The sequence below is a fragment of the Bubalus bubalis genome, chromosome 11, assembly GCF_019923935.1.
Source record: "Bubalus bubalis isolate 160015118507 breed Murrah chromosome 11, NDDB_SH_1, whole genome shotgun sequence".
In the NCBI taxonomy this organism is placed as follows: Eukaryota; Metazoa; Chordata; class Mammalia; order Artiodactyla; family Bovidae; genus Bubalus; species Bubalus bubalis.
The window spans coordinates 55,542,891-55,565,319 of record NC_059167.1 but is presented as its reverse complement, the minus strand read 5'-3'; the positions used below and the strand labels follow the sequence as shown (position 1 = coordinate 55,565,319).

At 46.0% G+C, this 22,429-nt stretch overlaps 1 protein-coding gene and 1 long non-coding RNA gene across 8 annotated transcripts in view; one reads left to right on the top strand and one right to left on the bottom strand.

Moving 5' to 3' along the window:
- The window catches only part of TLN2 (talin 2), a 502,016-nt gene that overhangs the window by 463,621 nt on the left and 15,966 nt on the right, over positions 1 to 22,429 (bottom strand). Inside the window, exon 1 of one of the 7 annotated variants that reach the window (XM_044925072.2) lies at positions 2,402 to 2,610. The exons of 2 other annotated variants lie outside the window; for them this stretch is intronic. The gene's annotated coding sequence lies outside the window, so the exon portion shown is untranslated. 4 more of the 7 variants (XM_044925076.2, XM_044925077.2, XM_044925078.2 and 1 more) reach the window with 4 other exon arrangements.
- Positions 8,348 to 8,889, top strand: LOC123328071. Its single transcript, XR_006542812.1, has 2 exons — positions 8,348 to 8,461; positions 8,656 to 8,889. It is a non-coding gene; the product is annotated as an uncharacterized LOC123328071 (long non-coding RNA).

Sequence of the window (22,429 nt, the reverse complement as noted above, 5' to 3'; positions counted from 1 at the left end):
CCCACTTGGCGGTGGGGGTTGGGGGGAGGAGGACTCACCCCAAACCACTCAGGAAGTAGACGGTATCTCATAAGAGAGGCTACAACAAGGCCAAAGTAGAAGAAGCCTGGCCAAAGAGGATGAAAGCAAGAGAACCTCACACAGATCATTTTTAAGGGCTCAGACATAAATCTGGGCAGCCCCTCCCCTAAGAGTTCCTGGGAGACCCACCTTTCCCGGCCCTTGCTTCTCAGACCCGTAACTCCTCACATCTGTGGACACCAGCACACTCGCGTAACAGCCCTCAAGACCCACGTGCGCCGAACCCTCCCCTTCCCTGCCTGATACGTCCATGGAAATGCCCAGAAGCACCCCAGCCAGTAGCCAGGCGTCCTGCTCCTCACCTGCACTCACTCACTCACTCCTTTGGCTCTGCCCCGTGAAGACCCCCAGAACCAGTCCCTCCTCTCCCCTCTCTAGCCCTTCTGCCACCACAAAACCCAGATCTTTGATATTTCTCACCCAAGTGGTGGCAATACCTCCAGGGCTAAGCTTTTCAAACTTTGCAGTAATCTAGGAATATAGAGGTGGTGTCTGGAAGGCTTGCTTAAAATGCTGATTTAGTAGCTACGGATGGAGCAGAAGAATTTCCCAAGTACAAGGATGCAGTGCTCCCAAACCACATGTGGCCCAGCAGGCTTTGGAAGCACCCCACCTCCACCCCCAGAGAGCTGGCACTGTGCTCAACTCTGTGTCCCTGGCACCACAAGGCAGGGCCTCCCAGAAAAATGCCTCCTGAGGGAATTAACACATATTACACACATATACCACACACACACACACAAACACATTAACACATGTACACACATACACCACACACACGAAAAATGTCTCCAGAGGGAATTAACAGACACATATACACACGCACAGCAAACTGACTGAAAACCACAGCCTCCTGAGGGAATTAACACACACACACACACACACACACACACACACACACACACACACCCCTCCCCCTCAAACTGCAAACCACAGCAGACAGATAGGACTCAAGCGCCAGCTTCTTTCTAGCGTCCCCTTCCAGCGATGCCAATGATCTAAGAGTGAGTTCAGACAAATGTCCAGCTTTGAGCCCCAGTCCCCATCATCCTAGAAGAACTCACCAGGCAGTCCAGACTGAGGTGTATCTGGATCTGAAAGGCTCTTGTCCACATCCCCTCTTCTCCTCCCATCCCAATCCCTGCCCATGGTGGGTGCCCCCCCACTCTCCCAGACCCAGCCCACCTCCCTCCCAGAGTCCAGGCAACAGGGTACCAACCCAGGTCCAGGCCAGGCCAGAGGCCCCAGAAGGGCAGCAACAACTTTGCTGCTCTGCATCTCCTGAGGGTACAGGGCCTAGAAAGTGTTTGCTAAAATGGTAAAAGCAAATGAGGGGAGAAGACAGTGAACCGTTGCAAGCTGCACCTTTCCTTTCCTTTAACTTGTGGTACAGGCACTTGACAGCCCCACAGAAAGGCCTGGAAGGAGCAAGCTAGTGACAGCAGGAGTCGCTTCTCGGACACATCACCGGCCTCTTCAGGCCTTTGCCAGGCAAGGTTTCAGGACCCATGCTTCCACACAAACGCCTCTGGCCAGGTCATGTTCTGGACTTCCCATGCACTGGAGAAAGGCAACTCCCACCACCAACTCTTCCCACCCTCACCGGGTAAAGACACAGTTTTAACTGGTCTGGAGGCCTGAGAGGGAAATTCAAGACAGAAACAAAAAGCTGGTGGTTTCAAGGCCTCCCAGCAGTTCTGACACAGGTCTGGGTTGAAAACTGGCTACAAACAATCATTATTATATTTGGGCCAATGAAGAGTTCTCCCCAAAAACAGGGATGGGAAGGTAACAGCAGCAACTACCACTAAAAGCAATGTGACAAAAGTTACCCACTGGGACTTCCTTGGTGGTTCACAGATTAAGACTCTAAGCTTGCAATCCAAAGGGCATGGGTTTCATCCCTGGTGAGGGAACTAAGATCCCACATGCTGGGTGGCATGCCAAAAAAAAAATTTTTTTTAATAAAAGAAAAAAGCTACCTACCAAGTGGATCCTGTAGAATCAAGGCAGACAATCCTGACGTACCAGGACTTTCATGAGGCTTAATTTAACCCAGGAAGGACACAGCCATGCACAAGTTTACACAACAAAGCACAAATGTGTCGTCCTATCTCCGGGAGGAGACAAACACCAAAGCAGGAACATTTACTCCCTAAACCACTGTACTGATGGATTGAGGCAACTGTATACCAGCCTCTTCCAGTCTTCTTAGGAACCATCCCTTGTGAAATCCAACCCTCTCCTATAAAAGTCCACCCAGCCTCTGGGATGCAAAGAAGGGTCTGTTACAAGACTACTGAAGTCAATGCCACTTTACCTCCACTGTGAGGTGAGGCCAAGGAGCCCCATGAGAGAAGGGAGCTGACCAGGCTGCTCAGTGGACGCACATCCCAAAGAGAGCTCAGAGCACATGCGGAGACCACGCCAGATTTGCATCAGCCCCATGGGCAATTAACCCAGATGCACATTAAAATCACCTGGGGGGGACTTCCCTGGTGGTTCTGTGGTTAAGACTTTGTGAGTCTACTACAGAGGGCAAGGATTCAATTCCTGGTTGAGGAACTAAGACCCCTCCATGCCATGTGGCACAGCCAAAAATAAAACAAAAATTAAAAATAAAATCACCTGGGGGCTCTTGTAAGACAAGGACGCTTGGGCTGCAGCAGTGGTGTTACAGACGACACTGGTTGGGGCAGGGCGGAGCGTGGGTGGAGGTCAATAGTTCCCAGGTGAGTGTAATAAGCAATCCAAATGGAGAGGCACCAGCCAGTCCCCAGGAGGAAGCCAGCTATGCAGCTGGAGGAGACCTGGTAGCTGGTACGAGAACAGCTCTCCTGCCATCTGCTGCACAGACTCCACTTCTCCAACCCCTGCAGACCTCACCCAAAAAAGACAGGACCAAGGATGTCCCTGGTGGTACAGCGGATAAGAATCCGCCTGCCAATGCAGGGGGCATGGGTTTGATCCCTGGTTTGGGATGATGCCACATGCTGTGGAATAGGTAAGCCCATGCACAAGAACTACTTGAGTCTACGCTCTAGAGCCCAGGAACCACAACTACCGAGCCTGTGCTCCAGCGCCCAGGAGCCGCAACTACTGAAGCCCTGAGCACCACAATGTGTGTGCACCACAATGAAGAGTAACCCCTGCTCACCACAACCAGAGAAAGCCTGCGCAAAGCAGTGAAGACCCAGTGCAGCCAAAAAAACACAGAACCAAGCCCGTCTGAGGCCTCACCACTCAGCTTCCCATCCTTCCTATGACAACGCACAATTCCAGCCACCTCCCAGAGAAGCTCGATCCACACAGCCTTCAACAGGGTGTGGGGCACAGCAAACACAATGTTTGTTCCTGTCCACTGTTCTGTCACTACCATCTTCAGGCTTAAGAGAAATAACCAGTGAGCACTTCCTCTGCCAGGCCTTGCACTGAGTGCCTTATGTGCACTGGATCATTTAATCCCATCACAACTCATTGAAGCCAGTAACCATTATTATTTCCATTTTACAGATGAGGAAAGTGAGGTGTGGCCAGTTAAGAACTGAAGCAGCGAGCTGTGCCACTAGAACCATGATTCAAATCCAGATGGTAGGGCTCTAAGTCTTTGCTTCCAGCCATTCTGCTACTCAGACAACATCAAGTTAGAATTACCATCAAGGTCAACTATGGCAGAGAGCAGATGTTACCCAGTGAAAGCAGAGTCCATTAAAGCCTTGAATTTGGTATCTTAAGAATTTCATCAGCAGAGATGGGGGATATCTGATTTTTACTGACAGTTCACATGGATAGGTTTTAGGGACCATCCATTTGTTCTTACATATTTGCAGGGTACCTATCTATTATAGGTAAGATATAGAGATGGGGTGCTGGTGACATGGAGACACACAAGCCACTCCCTCCTGATGACTTTCTAAGCTAATGTGATTCTGGGCTACATCAGGACAACCTCCTCCTCATAGGAGAAGCCAGCCCCACGTTGCTCTGCACTGGGCTGCATAGCTATTTGAGTGATTGGGTGGTTATTTCATGTTGGTTTTAAAGACCAGGTGCCCACACTCCACTCTAGACTCTCTAAACCAGTCTCTGGGAGAAGGTCCAGGATATGCCAGCTTACAAGGTTCTCCAGCTGGGCTGAGAAGCAGTGACCAAAGAATGGAAACAAGAAGGTCAACAATCCAGAAACCACACATGTGAAGAGTTGTTGAAGATGGGTTGAATAAAAAGGACATTTAGCCTGGATAAAAGATGGAATGAAGGGTGGAAATGGGACATGGGGACTTCCCCACGGAAGGCATTTCTACATTGCTGCTGGGGTGCCAGGGGATAAGATCAGGACCAACGGGGAGACAACGGGGAGAGGAGGACAACTCCTAAGAAAAGAAATTTGGGACCCCTTCAATTTGGAGATCTCCAAGCCTCCTCCCAACTCTGGTTATCGTGCTCTGAAAAGCTGCAGTGTAAATGACCTGCTACCCAGATAATCAAAAGATAATTACAGTAATATAATAAAAACTGCCATTTAAAATTAATAGCAACTAACTGCTTTTGAAGTTCTAGACAAGAAACTTTGATCTCCTTGCAGTCCAAAGGACTCTCAAGAGTCTTCTCCAACACCATAGTTCAAAAGCATCAATTCTTCGGTGCTCAGCCTTCCAACTCTCACATCCGTATGTGACTACTGGAAAAAAAAACCATAGCTTTAACTTACAGACCTTTGTCAGCAAAGTGATGTCTCTGCTTTTTAACACACTGTCTAGGTTTGTCAAGGAGAAGACAATGGCACCCCACTCCAGTACTCTTGCCTTGGAAAATCCCATGGACGCAGGAGCCTGGTAGGCTGCAGTCCATGGGGTCGCTGAGAGTCGGACTTCACTTTCCTACTGAGCGACTTCACTTTCATTTTCACTTTCATGCATTGGAGAAGGCAATGGCAACCCACTCCAGGGTTCTTGCCTGGAGTATCCCAGGGACGGGGGAGCCTGGTGGGCTGCCGTCTATGGGGTCGCACAGAGTCGGACACGACTGAAGCGACTTAGCAGCAGCAGCAGCTAGGTTTGTCATAGCTTTCCTTCCAAGGACCAAGTGTCTTTTAATTTCGTGGCTGCAGTCACAATCTGCAGTGATTTTGGAGCCTAAGAAAATAGAGTTTGCTACTGTTTCCACTTTTTCCCTGTCTATTTGCCATGAAATGATGGGATCAGATGCCATGATCTTAGTTTTTTGAATGTTGAGTTTTAAATGGTCCACTCACTGGAGAAGGGAATGGCACAACTTCAGTATTCTTGCCTCAAGAATCCCACTCATAGGGGTGCTCAAAGGATGCCTTCTGAATGACTGAATAACACACTGATTTCATTTTTAAGTCAGGATTGGTTAACCATTATCATCCAAAGTGGTATGAAATTCTATTGAAAATTTTATTCAACTCAACTTCATTACTTTTTAAATGAGAGCATTTAAAATTGTTTACATGCAATACAACGAGCTGGCAGAGTCCTTGCTGGCCCACAACTGGACCATGAATGCACCAAATTCTGGACCACGTGGCTTTCAAGCATGTCTTCTGTACAGCGTGACACTGTTTTGAATTTCCCAACTTTTTAACAGTTGATTGCTGTTACTGTTCTTTGACTGGGGGCCTAACATAAAATCTGAAGGGGACTTCCCTGGTGATCCAGTGGCTAAGGGTCTGTGTTCCTAATGCAGGGGACCCAGGTTCAATCCAGATCCCACATGCTGCACTAAGAGTTCACATGCCACAACGAAGAGCGGAGATCCTGCATGTTGCAACTAAGACCATGTGCAGCCAAATAAATAAATCAATTTAAATTTAAAAAATAATTTAAAAAAAAAATCAGAAGGAAGCCAAGTTGGATCAACAAGGAACTTCAAAGAGCCCTAGGGGAGAGCCATCTTTCAGGAAGTAGACCTGATGGAGATGAGGAGTCCCTGGAGCTGTCAGGAACCAAAGAGTTCAGGCTTCCCCATGGAACACAGCAGCCTTTATGAAAGGAATGCTCTCCCCATCTTGCCCCCAGGAGGACACACTATTGAGATCAGGAGGCTGCTCCAATGGCTTAGAATTTTTAAGTGGCCAGCACTCACTGCTCCTTACATATGCAGGTCACTGAGGAAGACCCCAGAAAGCATCACTCTACAGCAGCTTCTGGAACCAGCAGCTTCTTTGTGGCCTTCCAATTTGCTTCTGTGATAGACCAGGGTCTAAGCCTACAGAAATATGAGTCATACATTTTTTCTTACAGAAATATAATTTGAGTCATACATGTGATTTTGAATTTTCCAGTAGTCACATTTAAAAAAGTAAAAAGAAACACGTGAACATGCTTTTAGTAATGCATTTTATTTCATCTTATATACCCCAAATATTATCATTTCAACCATTTAATCAATATAAAAAATCATTAATAAGATATTTTACAGTCTTTCTTTTACGCCAAGTCTTTGAAATCTGGTGTGTACTTTACATGTACTGCACACTTCTTAATCTGGATACAAAATCTTTATTGGAAATAAATGTGTGATCTATATTGTGAATTCATAACACTTACAGCTGAAAAGGCTGATTCACACACCCAAGTTATTCCAAACACACTTAAAAGTTTTCCTATCACCAAATTGAGAAACTGATTTTAAATTCACATTTAAATGGATTACGTAAATTCAGAAATTCTATTTCTCTACCCCACTAGCCACATTTCAAGCATTCGAGAGCCCTATGTGGCCAATAGCTACCATAATCAGACAGGACTGAGGGGTCTTCTTTCCAAAGCACTCCATGTTGAAAGCTTTCTTTTCTTAGTCATCAGAAGGAAGGGCTGCTCATAGGGTAAAAGCATGAGGGATTTGTCATTGTTGTGAATATTTGAAAAGTTTTTTTGATTCTAAATCAGTATATGCAGTTAATGGCCTCTCTTAAGGATGACAGGTTCAACCAGGAGAGAGACCACGAGGCAGAGAGTGGAAGCAGATTTCCAGAGCACCTACTGTGAGCCAAGCACTGTGCTGAGTGGAACAGCCACTTCCTACTTGGTCCCCACCATCCCCTGGGTAACACATCATTAAGTAGATTTAACAGATAAACAATCTGAGATCAGCCGCAGTGAGGGAATTGCCCAAGGCCCCACAGCTCTCCAGAAGGACCCTTCCTTTCTCCCCATGCCACATCAAAATCCAAGGATTAGGGGTGGGGACATGCTGTGTCCTCTTTTTTTTTTTTTTAACTCTTTTGGCCATGCAGCATATGGGATCTTATTTCCCCGACCAGGGATCAAAGCCATGCCCCCTACACTGAAAGCTTTACCACTGGACCGCCAGGGAAGTCCCTGTGTCTTCTCTACATTTAGTACCAGGTAGAATTCAAGACAAGCCAGAATGCAGGTAACCAGAGCTGACAAACCACACACTGGTCTGAAAATGAATGTGGAGGGGAAGGAAGGGGGAGCAAGAGGATAAAAGGGAGGGAAAGATCTGAAAATGCTACTTTTTACATTTTTGTCCCACTAAATACAAAATCCTTCAGTGGTGCCCCCTCACTGCCCACTGGCACTGTTGTGGCCAAGAATTGGGTGCTCATTTCCCACCGCCAGGCTCGGAGCCCTCAGAAGCTTTACTTAGCTCTAGCTTCACAAGTCTCCATCTAGACTGGATTCGGTTCTTGCAGAACCGAGGTGCCAACTGTGAGGTTCCCATAATAGGGCTGAATCAGGCAGGGAAAAGAATTTTCTGACTTGGTAAATGAAGGATAAGCAATTCATTGAAGCATCATCTGATAGGAAATTTCTGTACATAAGCACTGCCAGTCAACTCAAAGTTTCTTGGCAAAACCTCAGAAAGACCAAGGTAAAGCAGTTTAAGCTTCCTCAGGACTTCCCAGGTGGTACAGTGGTAAAGATTCTGCCTGCCAATGCAGGAGACACAGGAGAGGCGGGTTCAATCTCTGGGTCAGGAAGATCCCCTGGAGGAGGAAATGGCAATCCACTCCAGTATTCTTGCCTGGAGAGTCCCATGGACAGAGGAACCTGGTGGGCTACGGTTTCCATGGGATCAAAAACAGCTGGACACATAACTGAGCATACAGGTGACCGTGACATGAGGCTTCCTCAGGCATTAGAGGAAGGAAGCATAAAATGCAGGGGCTAAAATGCACATAAAGTCTCACTACATCCTTTAGAGAAGAGCCAGAAAGTAAGCAGGTGAGGATTCTAATTGGAGGGGGGAAAAAGACAAATGTATTGAAGGCAACAAATTGGGGAAGGACGGTGACAAATTAAGTGATTTTAATCACCTTATAATGGCAGGGTGAGTCAGATAATGAGCAAAGATTGAAACCGAGCAGAATCCTATGGGGCCTTTCCAGGTATAGAAGTCCTTCCTTGTCACCCATTTCCTGTCTGTAAAAAAAAAATCCTTTAGTCTTCTAGGCTTCCCTGAGTTTCAAAGAGCACTCAGACTCAAACAGTTAATGATTAGAACAGTAGAGTCACAGGACTCCTAGTTTCTCCCAAAGGGATATAGATAACGATCTGACGCATATCTTTGATTGTTCCGCAGAAACTAAGACTGCAACACAAGTGGAGGATGCTGACCACAAGCCTGTAAACCCTCGACCAGGTGGAAGCAGAAGGCTGATGACTGAGATTCCTGAAACATCACCCCTGCCCTCACCCCTATTATTGCCTTTTAAAACTCTTACCTGAAAGCCACTGGGAAGTTCAGGTCTTCAGGGTACAAGCTGCCCGTTCTCCTCGCCTGGTGCCCCGCAATAAACGCTGTACTATACCACAACACGGTGTCACTAAATTGACCTTGCTGTGGTTTCAGGCAAATTCTGTCTGCTACAGAATTATCCTTCAGGACCTTACTGCCTTGGGAGAGAAGGAGGTGGCTCTGCCCAGGGGTACCCCGAGACCTGATGCCATCTCTGAGGCACTCCCAACTGGAGCTCCAAAAGCTGGTTTGTAACTCCATCTGCACATATGTATGATCTGGTAAGATTTCTTAGCCAGGCTGCAACTGCTGTCTGACCAGGCTTAAGAAGAGAAAAAATGGCAGCTTGGGGAAATGAAATGGGAACAGAGCCTCCAAATCATGAGACCAAAGAGCTTTAGTCCAACCTCTTTTTTCACATGAGAATCCTAAGGCCAGAAAGGAGACGTACTTATCCAAGGTCAATGTCTACATCAGTAGGTAGGAACCCCAATGAACTGAGGAAGATCCCTGATTCCAGGATACATAAGCCACCCTCACCAAAGAAATGGGGCAGGGCTGCTCCCATATGGTCAAATACTAAATAAGCCTCTCTCACAGCTGCCTGAGAATCACCTCTTTAAAATGTAATCATCAAGGAAAATAAAGCTCAGTTTCCTGGGAGGAATAGGACCTAACTTTTGTTGTCACCAGACTCCAAAGTGTAAACCCTACCTCCAGTGGTAAAGACTTGACAAACGGAACAATTCTGTCTTAAAGTCTTGAATACAATGCATTGTACCCACCTAGCTACAGAAAAGACTGAGAATTCTTTCCACCTTTGTAATCTCTAGCTTTGCAGTCCTCGCAACAGGCTGCCTGTGATATGTATCACATTCTGGTTTAATGTTTATTCAATAACAAAATGGTTTTCTTTCTCTTCTCTTTGTGGGGAGGTGTTCTGGGCTGGGAGGAGATTCTGTCTTTAATTGTATTTCCCTAACACTCCTCATAGAAATGCCCCAACCTGTACCCAGATCCGACCTCCTAGAAGTTATTTAAGTTATTTTTTATTTATCTTACACTAAAATGGGGTACTATTATGGCTTTATGATGTGGTTGGCCATATGGGCAGGGGACAGTCATCTCCATAACCCGCTCAGAGATCCTAAAAGAAAAGGCAGATTGTAGCTTGGGGACAGTCTTTTCCATTAGCCCCTCATACCCCAAGGTCCAGAGAAACAATCCCAATAGGTGCCAGAGCCCCTGAGCTGTGGCTGACTCCTCCCTTAAACCGTGCCCTCTGCCAGGAAAGACTGACAGCTGCCCGTTCCTCTGGGTAAACCCCTATCATGGCAGGAATTCTGTCTTACTCCACTCTTGCTGTTGCCCAGCACAGAGAAGGCATGAATGAATGGAAACCTTTAACTCTCCTCTTTTCCCTCAAGTCAATACTATCTCCACACTCAGTTTGATTCAGTTGGAAACATTTGTTCCACAAGGAAATGTTTCTCAAACAGAGAGCTCTGTTTGAACTGATGGAATGAAAACATCCTTTCAAGAGACGAATGCTCATCAAACATTTCTGCTATCGCACGGCCAGCAGAAACACAGGTGAAAAACATCCCCCTCTTAACCCTGCTGCTTGTTGTGATGTTTCCACAGCGGAAACCTGTCTCTCTGCAAGGTCCTCAGCCAGTTTTGGCACCTCTCCTGTTCTTTCCTCCCTGAGACCTGTCCATCTCTGTCTACCCCTGACAGGAACACTGTCAAAGACATCCTTGAGAGGAAATGTCCTGAAACTGATTCACTGGAGAAGGCAATGGCACCCCACTCCAGTACTCTTGCCTGGAAAACCCAAGGACGGAGGAGCCTGGTGGGCTGCAGTCCATGGGGTCACGAAGAGTCAGACACGACTGAGCGACTTCACTTTCACTTTTCACTTTCATGCATTGGAGAAGGAAATGGCAACCCACTCCAGTGGTCTTGCCTGGAGAATCCCAGGGACGAGGGAGCCTGGTGGGCTGCCGTCTCTGGGGTCGCACAGAGTCGGACACGACTGAAGAGACTTAGCAGCAGCAGCAGTTACCATCAGAGCATGCTTTTTGCAGAGACTGGTCTGAGGTGAGTTGGACAGACCTATCCATCCAGACTGTGGGCTATTGTTAAATATTACTGAGCACTAGTGGAAATCTAGCTCTATGAACCCCCCATTAACTTGGCCTGGGTTACCAGAACAAGAACCCAACCCAATGAGAAGGCTTCGGGAAATGATCCACCAGACTGAACATCCAAACAGTTCTTATTGCTTGAGAACTATATGGCAGGGACTTCCCTAGTGGTCCAGTGACTAAGACTCCACATTCCCAATGCAGGGAACGTGAGTTGCATCTTTGGTCAGGGAACTGAGATCCCCATGCCGTGCATCACGGCCAAAAGAAAAAGAAATAAATTGACTGTCTATATTTAAAAAGGAAGAACTACACGGCAGCAGTTCTCAAACCTTGTTGTGCAGTCAAACACTCTGTAGAACTTGTTCCAACACAGGCTCCTGGACCCCTGCCCCAGAGTTATGAATCAGTAGGTGAGGGAAGGGCCTGGGGGCTCTGCCTCTCTGTCAGTTCCCAGGTGATAACTGTGCTGCTGGTCCCAGAAGTACGCTTGGAACAGCTGAACGCAGCACGTCAGTCACCGGTGGCATGACCAAGCTAGAACCTGGCTCTTACCAGACTGGCCAAGGTGCACACAGAAGCCCAGTGGTTCTCAAACCCAGTCCCCACAAAACACTGGTATTCTACCACTGAAACCAAAGCACGGGATTTCCCCTCAGCTTTCAAAACAAATTAAACCTCTGGCACTAACAACTTACTTGCTTCTGTCATAATCTAAAAGGATCTAATTTCTCGACACATTATATACTTTTGTTAATACTTCATTGATACATATATGAAAATAGATAACCAACAAGGACCTACTGTACAGCACAGGGATACACTCAGTATTTTGTAATAACCTACAAGGGAAAAGAATCTGAAAAAGAATAGACATATATGTGTATATAGAGATATATGTATATAAATGTGGTGGGGCTTCCTGGGTGGCTCAGTAGTAAAGAATCTGCCTGCCAATGCAGGAGACATGGGTTTGATCCTTGGGTCAGGAAGATCCCCTGGAGAAGGAAATGGCAACCCACTCCAGTATTCTTGCCTGGACAGAGGAGCCTGGAGACTAGTCGATGGGATCACAAAGAGTCGGGCATGACTGAGTGACTGAACAACAATGTATATGTGTGTATATGTGTGTGTGTGTGTGTGTGTGGTATGTATGTATGTTGTTGACTAAACAACAATTTATATGTGTGTGTGTATATGTATATGTGTGTGTGTGTGTGAATCACTTTGCTGTACATTTGAAACTAACACAGCATGGTAAGTCAACTATACCTCAGTGGAAAAAAATAACTTCATTGAGTTCAACCAATATGACATATGACTGATAAGAAGTTGTAACGGCCAGGCTGACACAGCCAGCACCACAAGGAAAGACAGCAAAATTCAGTGCACTTGGCCTCCAGCTCAGGTCCAGCTTTGCTAAGGCGTTTGTCTCCTCTGACTGTGGCATCAGGATGTTCTAACCACTTAACACACCCCCAAGACTGCTGGACAAAAGAAAGGTTTGGTTGTCCTCAAAATTCAATCTAATGAACAAAATGAAACAGGCACACACATTACACTATTTTAAACCAAGGCAATGTGTAATCTGTTCGCTAAGCCATCACAGGCTTCAGCTTTTCCACACGAGCAATGAAGCATCACAGAAATGGCCATATCCTCCCCATGCCTGGTCAGCAGGGCCCTTTAGGATTCCCCTCCCCAAGCCAAAGGGGTTTCCCAGGTGGTTCAGTGGTGAAGAACCTGCCTGCCAATTCAGGAGATGCAGGAGACTCAGGTTCGATTCCTGGGTCAGGAAGATCCCCTAGAGAGGGAAATGGCAACACACTCCTGTATTCTTGCCTGGAAAATTTCACGGACAGAGGAGCCTGGCGGGCTGCAGTCCACAGGGTCACAAAGAGTCAGACATGACTGAGCACGCACACATGCACTCAAGCTAAAAGAACCACCAAAAAATTTCAGTCTTCCCACAATTTAATTTTAAAACTGTAATATGCGTCTGTCCTTGGCAAGAGCATCTAAACCCATACTGCAACTATGAACATAAACATTCTGCCCACGTCCAACGCACAGCCTATCCCTGTCCTGTGTGCCACAGGACACTCAATCTGATGCCTCAAGCCAAGAAAAACAGCCTGGTGTCACACCCCCAACCACTGGACACTTACCAGCTTGGGATTTTTCCTTCCCGACCTTTATCCCTTGAATGCATAAGGTGGACTAGCAAATGAAACCAGCAGATTTAAATATTCTATTTCATTAAAAAAAAAAACAACACAACACTATGTTAGCTTTAAAGGGGGGGCTGGGCCAGAACATCTGGATCCAATCACTATAAAATTTCACATTCTTAGCATCTTCCCTCCCATAGAGAAGGCAGCAGAGCACAGGGACAGAGCACAGATGGAATCCCTGGACCCTGACCCAAGCTTTGCCACTAACCCAACACGTAACCTTGGATAGAGTCCATGACCTCCCTAGGGCTCAGTTTCCTAAAGAGTCTCTGTGGCCACACCACCAGTGGTAACTGGTAATAGAATTCAAATGCTGATGAATTTGTAATGACCTTCATTTTTCTGCTTAATTTTATCTGCAAAGATTCCATTTCTCCTGGGAGGAGACAGAGCCATTGTTCCTTTCTCTCTGGGGCCATCACTTCCATTGCCCCTCCTCCCCATCCTCCCCTCTCCCTGGCAGTCTCAGCACTTCCCCAATTTAACTTCTCCAAGAGGGGGCTGCAATGAGAAAGAGGGCCCCTGGGAGAGCTTCCCAAATTGGCACAGAGCTCTCTTCGACTAATGTCTAGCACAGCAGGCCTTTGGTTCATCAAATAAGCTTCTAATTGTCGTTTTGGAAATGTGTGTGGACGTTTATTTCAAGCCATTTGGCAAGAGCCTCACAGGGTATGTTCTCTGACATTGTGCTTGGAGAAGAAGGATTAAAAAGTCTGGAGGAGCATTAGAAAAATTGCACTCCATCTGACCCTGACCTTGGATGGAGATAAAACAACTTTTTCAGGGATCCACCACCAGGACGATACAAACTTCTGCAGGTCTCCAAGAACTCAAAGGTGCTGACTTTGACATTTGGACCTAAGTTTCTTCCCAGGAATAGTGAGAAGGGGTCTTGACAGGGTTAATGATGCCAGAATCTCAGCTTCTCTATACACCGGGGCCAAATCAAATCTTGAAGACAGTTTTGGGTGAAATAGAAAAGGATAGTTTTATCACTTTGCCAGGCAAAGGCGGACACAGCGGACTCCTGCCCCAAAAAAAAACTTTGTGTCCACATTTGGAGACAATAGTGAGGAGTTTTATAGTAATGGTTCAAAGAGGGTGTGATCAGATTGTGGACATTCTTCTGATGGGCTGGTGGTGAGGTAAGTAGGAGTCAGCATCACCAACCTTGAGGTTCCAACTGATCTAGGGTCTACATGCTTGTGGACAGTACACCAGCATTAATCTTAACTTCTCCCACTTGGAGGGGGTTTCAGTATCTGCAAAACAATTCATAGATACTGTTGTGTGCATCCTTTGATAGGGAACCAGGGCCTTGACCCAAGATCGCACTATTGTTTCTCTTGACTGTTTCTCCCTTGTCTTACATCCCCTCCCTTCCCTATTTATCAACTGCTTGAATCTACCCATTGGAACTGTGGGAAGGTCATGGAGGCTGAATGAAGGCTATTTCCTATAAGCAAAGAAATGGAAGACACAGAAAGGCTTTGTGCCCAGGAGCCCCACAGGGCTGACTCTGTATCATGAATGGATGCCAAGGACTACGGCACACTTGAGTGTTCCCAGCAGTCCTCTCCTGTGCCCAGGTGGCATTCTTCCCAGCTGCAGCACTAACAGGCTGGTGAGGGCCCTGACATCAGGCTAGAGACACACCCTTAGAGTCTGTAAGAACCACAGTCAAGGGGATGTGTAGTGTTGTTGTTGTTCAGTTGCTAAGTTGTGTCCAATTCTTTGCAACCCCATGGACTGCAGCTCTCCAGGCTGCCCTGTCCTCCACCATCTCCCAGAGGTTACTCAAATTCATGTTCATTGAGTCGGTAATGCCATCCAACCATCTCATCCTCTGTTGCCCTCTTCTTCTCTTGCCCTCACTCTTTCTCAGCATGGGGATCTTTCCCAAAGAGTTGGCTCTTCCCTCCCATCAGGCGGCCAAAGTACTGGAGCTTCAGCTTGTGTGTTCAGTTCAGTTCAATTCAGTAACTCAGTCATGTCCGACTCTTTGCAACCCCATGAACCGCAGCACGCCAGGCCTCCCTGTCCATCACCAACTCCCAGAGTCCACCCAAACCCATGTCCATTGAGTCGGTGATGCCCTCCAACCATCTCATCCTCTGTCACACAGCTTGTGTGAGGAGCACTCAACTTGGAATCAGAAACCTGAGTTCAAATCCCTGGCCTAACATCTTCCGATTCCTCAGAAGAGATAATCAGACCTGTTACCACCACCTCTCTGGTGTAAAATGTTGACAGGTGTCCCTGCCCTCTAGGCAAACCCTGCCCCAAATTGATTCTGGATATACATTCAAGTTGGGATCTTATTAAAATGCTGATTCTGAGTCAGCAGGTCTGGATGGAACTCAAGAGTTTCAACGAGTTCCCTGCTGATGCTGATGTTGCTGATCCTCGGAGCAAATTCAGGTGGCAAGGACAAAGGGATTTATGACCTCGTCCAGGGTTTCTCAAATATCCCCTGTAAGAATCACACAGGGTAACTGTTATATACACAGATTCTAGGGCCCAAATCCAGACCAGGGCAGGCCTGATGAGCTGTCAGCTTAGCAAGTATTCAAGTGAGTCTTATTATCAGAGAAGTTTGGGAACTCTAGTCTAGATCATCTGCAACTCTCATTTTACTTTATTTTTGGCTATGCTGTGTCTTCATCGCTATGTGAGGGCTTTCTCTAGTTACAGCCGGGGGTGGGGGGCCTCCTCTCCAGTTGCAGTGCTTGGGCTTCTCACTGCGGTGGCTTCTCCTGTTGTGGTTTGCAGGCTCTGGGGCACACAGGCTCGGTAGTTGTGGCTCACAGGCTTAGTTGCTCTGCGGCATGTCGAATCTTACTAGAGTGTGGATTGAACCGATGTCCACTGCATAGCAGGTGGATTCTTAACCACTAGACTACCAGGGAAGTCCTGCATCTCTCATTTAAAACTCCCAGGCAGCCAGGGGCAGTCCTTACTTCCTTTACATTGTTCTCTTCAGTGAGAAAAGAACTTAAACATCTAGTAACCTAGCTCCTGCTTCCGGGGGTTAGGGTGAGAGCGCATTTAGAGATGTGCTCCCCCCAAACTTTTCCAAGTCTTGGCACACCTGGAAAATTATCCTCTTTGTCCAGCCTGAGCTCTGCAGGCCCTGAGAGCCAGAGGAAGGATGGGGGCATCACTATCTCAGTGAGCTTATGATCATAACCCAGCTCCCTGGCTAGAAAGAGCTGCTCCCACCTCAATCTCATTAGTCAATGAGCAAAACCAACTAACACAGCCCTCCAATACATTCCTCCATCGTTCTTCAGATGATCCAAAACACAAGAGAAAAAAACAAGCATTCCAAACTCCCATTCTGAGGTTGTCCACAAAAGCCACTGCAGCACAGTGGTGAGAAATACAAACATATTTACTCACCCTAACAAATTACAGATAATTACCATGTGCCCAGAAGCATGCATAGTATGCTTTACATTTATGATCTCATTGAATCTTTGCAACAAATCCTTGATTCGTCTCTTTTATTGAGGTTACTGACGCTTACAGAAGTTAGATGACTCCCGCAAGGTCACACTCTGAATAGTGGTCACCATATTATAGGTTCCTACATGTAACCCTTTGTGACACTCAACCCTGTCAATTACAAATTGGCCCTTGCTGAGGGCATTTGCCATCTGCCTCTATGGAGATCAAACCCTGTGCCTTGCAGCTGTTGAAGTTCGACATGCCCTGAACGGAATTCAGGGTGGAGAGTGAAGCACTCTGTGCTCCAGGGAAACTGGTGGAACAGGTCTTTAGATAGATGTTTTCAGAAACTGACTTCATGAGCCCAATCCTTGCATCTCCTCATATCTAGAAAAGCACTGAAAACCTTCATGATGATATCAGCTCTTTGTGACTAGCAGAAAAGTAAAATATGTGCTTGACTCATTGAACTTCCCCTTCACCAAAATCACATATATCAGTCTTCCCCCTCGACCTCTTCGGAGCAGTTCCTCAGAACTATCTGAAGTGCTGTCTACCGGGCTGCAGTCCTCATTTTGACCCAAATAAAACTTAACTTGAAAGTCTCATGTAGTGCATCTTTTTTTAGTCGACAACCCTCTTCTGATTTGTTTTAATGCCTCCTGCCCACACATACCCTCCCAAACTGTGCTTTCCATGAAAGCAGGGCTCCGATCTGGGCCATATCCACCATGCATGCACCTTAGAGACACTCAGAAAACGACCTGCCAAACTGATGAATGATTTCAAAACCAGGGCTCCTCCATGATAAAAGAATGCCTCCACTCTACAAGGCTACAGGTACACCTAGGTTTAAAACACCCCCAGCTGATAACACATGAATTTACAAGACCTAAGTTGAAAAAAAGATGGTGAAGGGCAGTGGTCTGGGAGTCAGAGGCATGAAGGAAGGATTCTTCTCCCATTTCAGCCACGCTGACCTCACATCTGGACAAGCCACTTGGCCTCACGGAACTGAACCTCGCTTTCTCCATCAACATGATGGTTTTATTCATCCCCCAAACCTTTGTGAACTTCCACCATGCACTGAATGTGGCACTGAGATGAAAATTATCAAGATGGGTGGGAGGCGACTTCCCAGGTGGCTCAGTGGTAAAGAATCCTCCTGCCAGTGCAGGAGACATGGGTTCAATCCCGGATCTGGGAAGATCCCACATGCTACAGAGCAACTACTGAAGACCACTTGACTAGAGACCATGCTCCACAACAACAGAAGCCATCACAATGAGAAGCCCACACACCACCACTAGAGAGTAGCCCGCACTCACAGCAACTAGAGAAAAGCCCGCGCAGCAATGAAGACCCAGTACAGCCCACACACAAAAAAAGAATGGGTGGAAGGCAAATCCCATCCCTCAGTCCTGTGCCGGCTCCACTCCTCCCACCCCACTAAGGACCAACAAAGGTAAAGCACACAGAACACTTTTCAAACAGGGATGGAACAAAGACGAACCCAGGGGAGTCATTTGCATCACAAACGACATCTTGAATTCAAAAATTAATTCACAAAAAGAATGGTTAAAGTGTCAAGTCCCCCGGCACATTTTTTGGAGACAGGTTCATTTAAGTATTATTATGTACAGTAAATTTCACCCTTTTTAAGTGTAGAGATCAATCGATTTTGACAAACACATGCAGTTCCTGCAGCAATGTTAAAAATAGATTATTCACCTCTAACTTTCCAAGAATACGTTACATGAAGTAAAGAGGGCACATATGGCTTGATGACACAAAATTAACTCTAGCTTCTCTTTCTAAAAGTAATGGTCCCCATTCTGCCAGAAAGAAGAACCTAGAAGTGAAAATCTTATCTTTGGGGGAAAAAAAATCAATTTGTAGATACTTCTACAAAGCAAGGAATGGAAACTACCATGATATACTGGTCAATGCAGTTGAATTTCCTTTACTAATGGGAGAGTCCCTCCCCTTGACAACACCCCCGCTCATATGAAAGCATTTACCTTTTTTTTAAATATACAAATGGAGCCCAAGAATACAAACCTATTTCTACCATAGGTCATCTTTAGCCACTTGTGCAGTTTAAAACCACAAAGCCTCCTTGAATTCATTCCAAAAATCTCTAATAAGTTTCACATGACTATCAATGCTCCAAAGGAATTTACCTGGACAAGGAGCATAACTTTCATTTTAAGACGTATCTTAAAACGAATTGCATGAGCTTATGTACAAGAGGGAGGGAGGTGATTATTCAACTAGAATGCTAAAAATCTGTTAAAATTACATCCCAGCTGCAGAACAAGGTCCTGGTAACTTCAGACTACAAACAGAATTACAAGTCGGAAAATGGCAACAAATGCCACTGTAAACAATCTAGCGGTGTTTTGTTAATTTTATTTTTATGTATTTATTGTTGGCTACACTGGGTCTTCGTTGCTACACGTGGGCTTTCTCTAGTTGTGGTGAGCAGGGACTTCTCTCTAGTTGCAGTGCATGACCTCCTCATTGCGGTGGCTTCTCTTGTCACACGTTCGCAGGCTGCAGAGCACTAGCCCAGTTGTGGCACACAGGCTTAGTTGTTCCATGGAATGTGGGATCCTCCCAGACCAGGGGTCGAACCCACGTCTCCTGCATTGGCAGGTGGATTCTTAACCACTGGACCACCAGCAAAGTCTCTAACAGTGTTTTTAACCTTACTATTTGACTGGACTCTGGTAAAAACCACAGGGTTTTCCAAACCCTGGCTGAGTGGCACTGAAACCTCAGTATCCCCAACAATCTTCTGATTATGAAAACTCCCTATTTTGGGGTCCCACACAGATCTACCAAATTAGAATACCTGGGGCCTGGGCAACTACAGTATTTAACCTTCATCCTTTAACCTTATTCCTGGGTAATTCTGATCATACTTGACCTAAGGACCACATTCTAAGAAATACACTAAGAGGGCATGTGTTTTATTATACAGTCATCAAAATAAAGTCAAGTTGGTGAAATAACTTGAACATTGATCTTGAGTATAAGTTATATAATCTACAAGCTAATGGCCAAGGCTTAGGAATGTTTTTGTGATTCACAGAGAATGTCATTGTAGTATCAACAGATGAACTACACAGGGATAATCTTTCATTAATACTGGGTTGCCAGTTCTGTGGTCCCCAGACTTGTATCTCAGAATTTTTGAATACCACTTGAGAAAAAAAATCTCTAGGGCTGGAGCCTAGAAATCCAGGTTTCAAAATTTTCTCTAGGTGTTGCTTCTGTACTGGGCACTCGCCACCACACTTTATTTCCTGTGAATCCATTTTATAACAATGAATACTTAACAGTCACAAAATTTTTCTTGTCCTCTTGCCAGCTCTATTTCTGCCTTGATAATGCATGCAATGCTTATGTGCTACCACAAAGGCAACAGTTTAACTCTCACCCGCTCCCCACCACGCTGCAAGGTGCATCTGTACAGCACGGAAAGTTCAAGACAGATTTGTTGTCCATTAGGTGAGAGAGTGTGCACAGCCTGGCAGCCAGAGGCCCTCCTCATCAGTATGGTGGCAGGGGTATGATCTACGAAGGTGCTTCTAGGCTCAAAGCACCCCAATTCCAGTGAGCGCCTTCTCAGGATGTCTCCAAGGGCCTCCCAAAGCCGCCAACAGAAAAACGTGAACTTGGCAGTGTTGGTGGGTTCCCTCCCGCCAAAAGTACCTCCATGGCACAGTGCACTCGTTCTCACATATTGCAGTGCGTCCAAAAATCTCCAGGGGAAACAATAAAAATACTTGGCTGTGTGTGGCTGCACAATACGGCATGTGCGATCTTAGTTTACCGACCAGGGATCAAACCCATACCTTCTGCAGTAGAAGCATGGAGTGTTAACCACTGGACCTCCAGGGAAGGGCCCAGAAACAATAAAAATACTGCTTCTTTACTTGCAACCTCAGCTTCTGGTTCAGTAGCATTCCACAAAGTCTTCTAAATCTTAGTATTTTCAACGAGTCTCCCAGGAGATTCTCATGCATACCAAGACTTGAGAAATCACCACTGTTATAGGAGGCATCTAAGATACAGAGGAGAAAATCTGAACTTAAAACAAATGTACCCAGTGTTTAGTGCGTAAACCTTGGAACATATCAATTTCCTCAAAGTAGAAATAATTCCTGCCTGCCATGGCTGTTCTGATAGCAGAAAATACAGACAAGACCCTAGGAAAATATGAAGTCCCAGGTGTAGGTCAATGAAACTGTTAGGTGCAGAATGACAGGCAAGGGTCCCTTAGCCTAAAGAGGTAACTTCAGTAACAACCATTCCATGTCAGAGGCAGACTCTGAGACACAAGTCTGTCTAACAATGTGTTACACCTTGAATTGCATCCCATCAAAAAATAAATGCTAGAGATTTCCACGGAGTCTCCCCTGATAGTTCTTTCCCTGTCAAAGAGAAAGGCTGACCTAGAACCACTTGTGCTCCCATTAAAAAAAAAAAAGAGGGAGGTCCAGTGGTTAAGACTGTGTACTTCAATGCAGGGGGTGCAGGTTCAATCCTTGGTCTGGGAACTAGATCCCACATGTTGCACAGTGCAGTCAAAAGAAAAGAAAATGTTGGAGTCCTAACCCCCAGAACCTCAGAATGTGACCTTATTTGGAAATAGGGTCTTTACAGAGGTAATTAAGTTAAAATGAAACTGTTAACAGTGGGCCCTAGGCTCCCCTGGTGGCTCAGATAGTAAAGAATCCGCCTGCAATGCAGGAGACCAGGTTTAATCCCTGAGTTGGGAAGATCCCCTGGAGAAGGGAATGGCAACCCACTCCAGTATTCTTGCCTGGAGAATCCCATGGACAGAGGAGCCTGGCGGGCTACAGTCCATGGGGTCACAAAGAGTCGAACAGGACTGAGCGACCAACACTTTCACTTTCACTCCCCTATCTGCTGTGACTCATGTCCTTATATTGATAAAAAACAGAGCTGCCTAGGGAGAAGATGGCCATTAACAACCACGGAGAGAAGCCTGAAATAGATGCTTCCTCGAAGCAACAGTTAGAACTGGACATGGAACAATAGACTGGTTCCAAATAGGAAAAGGAGTACGTCAAGGCTGTATATTGTCACCCTGCTTTTGATGTATGCAAAATACATCATGAGAAATGCTAGGCTGGATGAAGCACATGCTGGAATCAAGATTGCCGGGAGAAATATCAATAACCTCAGATATGCAGATAACACCACCCTTATGGTGGAAATCGAAGAAGAACAAAAGAGCCTCTTGATGAAAGTGAAAGAGAAGAGTGAAAAAGTTGGCTTAAAGCTTAACATTCAGAAAACTAAGATCATGGCATCCAGTCCCATCACTTTATGGCAAATAGATGGGGAACAGTGGAAACAGTGACAGACTTTATTTTTGGGGGCTCTGAAATCACTGCAAATGGTGATGGCAGCCATGAAATTAAAAGATGCTTACTTCTTGGAAGGAAGGTTATAGAGCAACCTAGACAGCATGCTAAAAAGCAGAGACACTACTTTGCCAACAAAGGTCTGTCTAGTCAAGGCTATGGGTTTTTTTCCCAGTAGTCATGTATGGATGTGAATGTTGGACTATAAAGAAAGCTGAGTGCAGAAGAATTGATGCTTTTGAACTGTGGTGTTGCAGAAGACTCTTGAGAGTCCCCTGGACTGCAAGGAGATCCAAGTAGTTCATCCTAAGGGAAACCAGTCCTGAATATTCATTGGGAGGACTGATGTTGAAGCTGAAACTCCAATACTTTGGCCACCTGA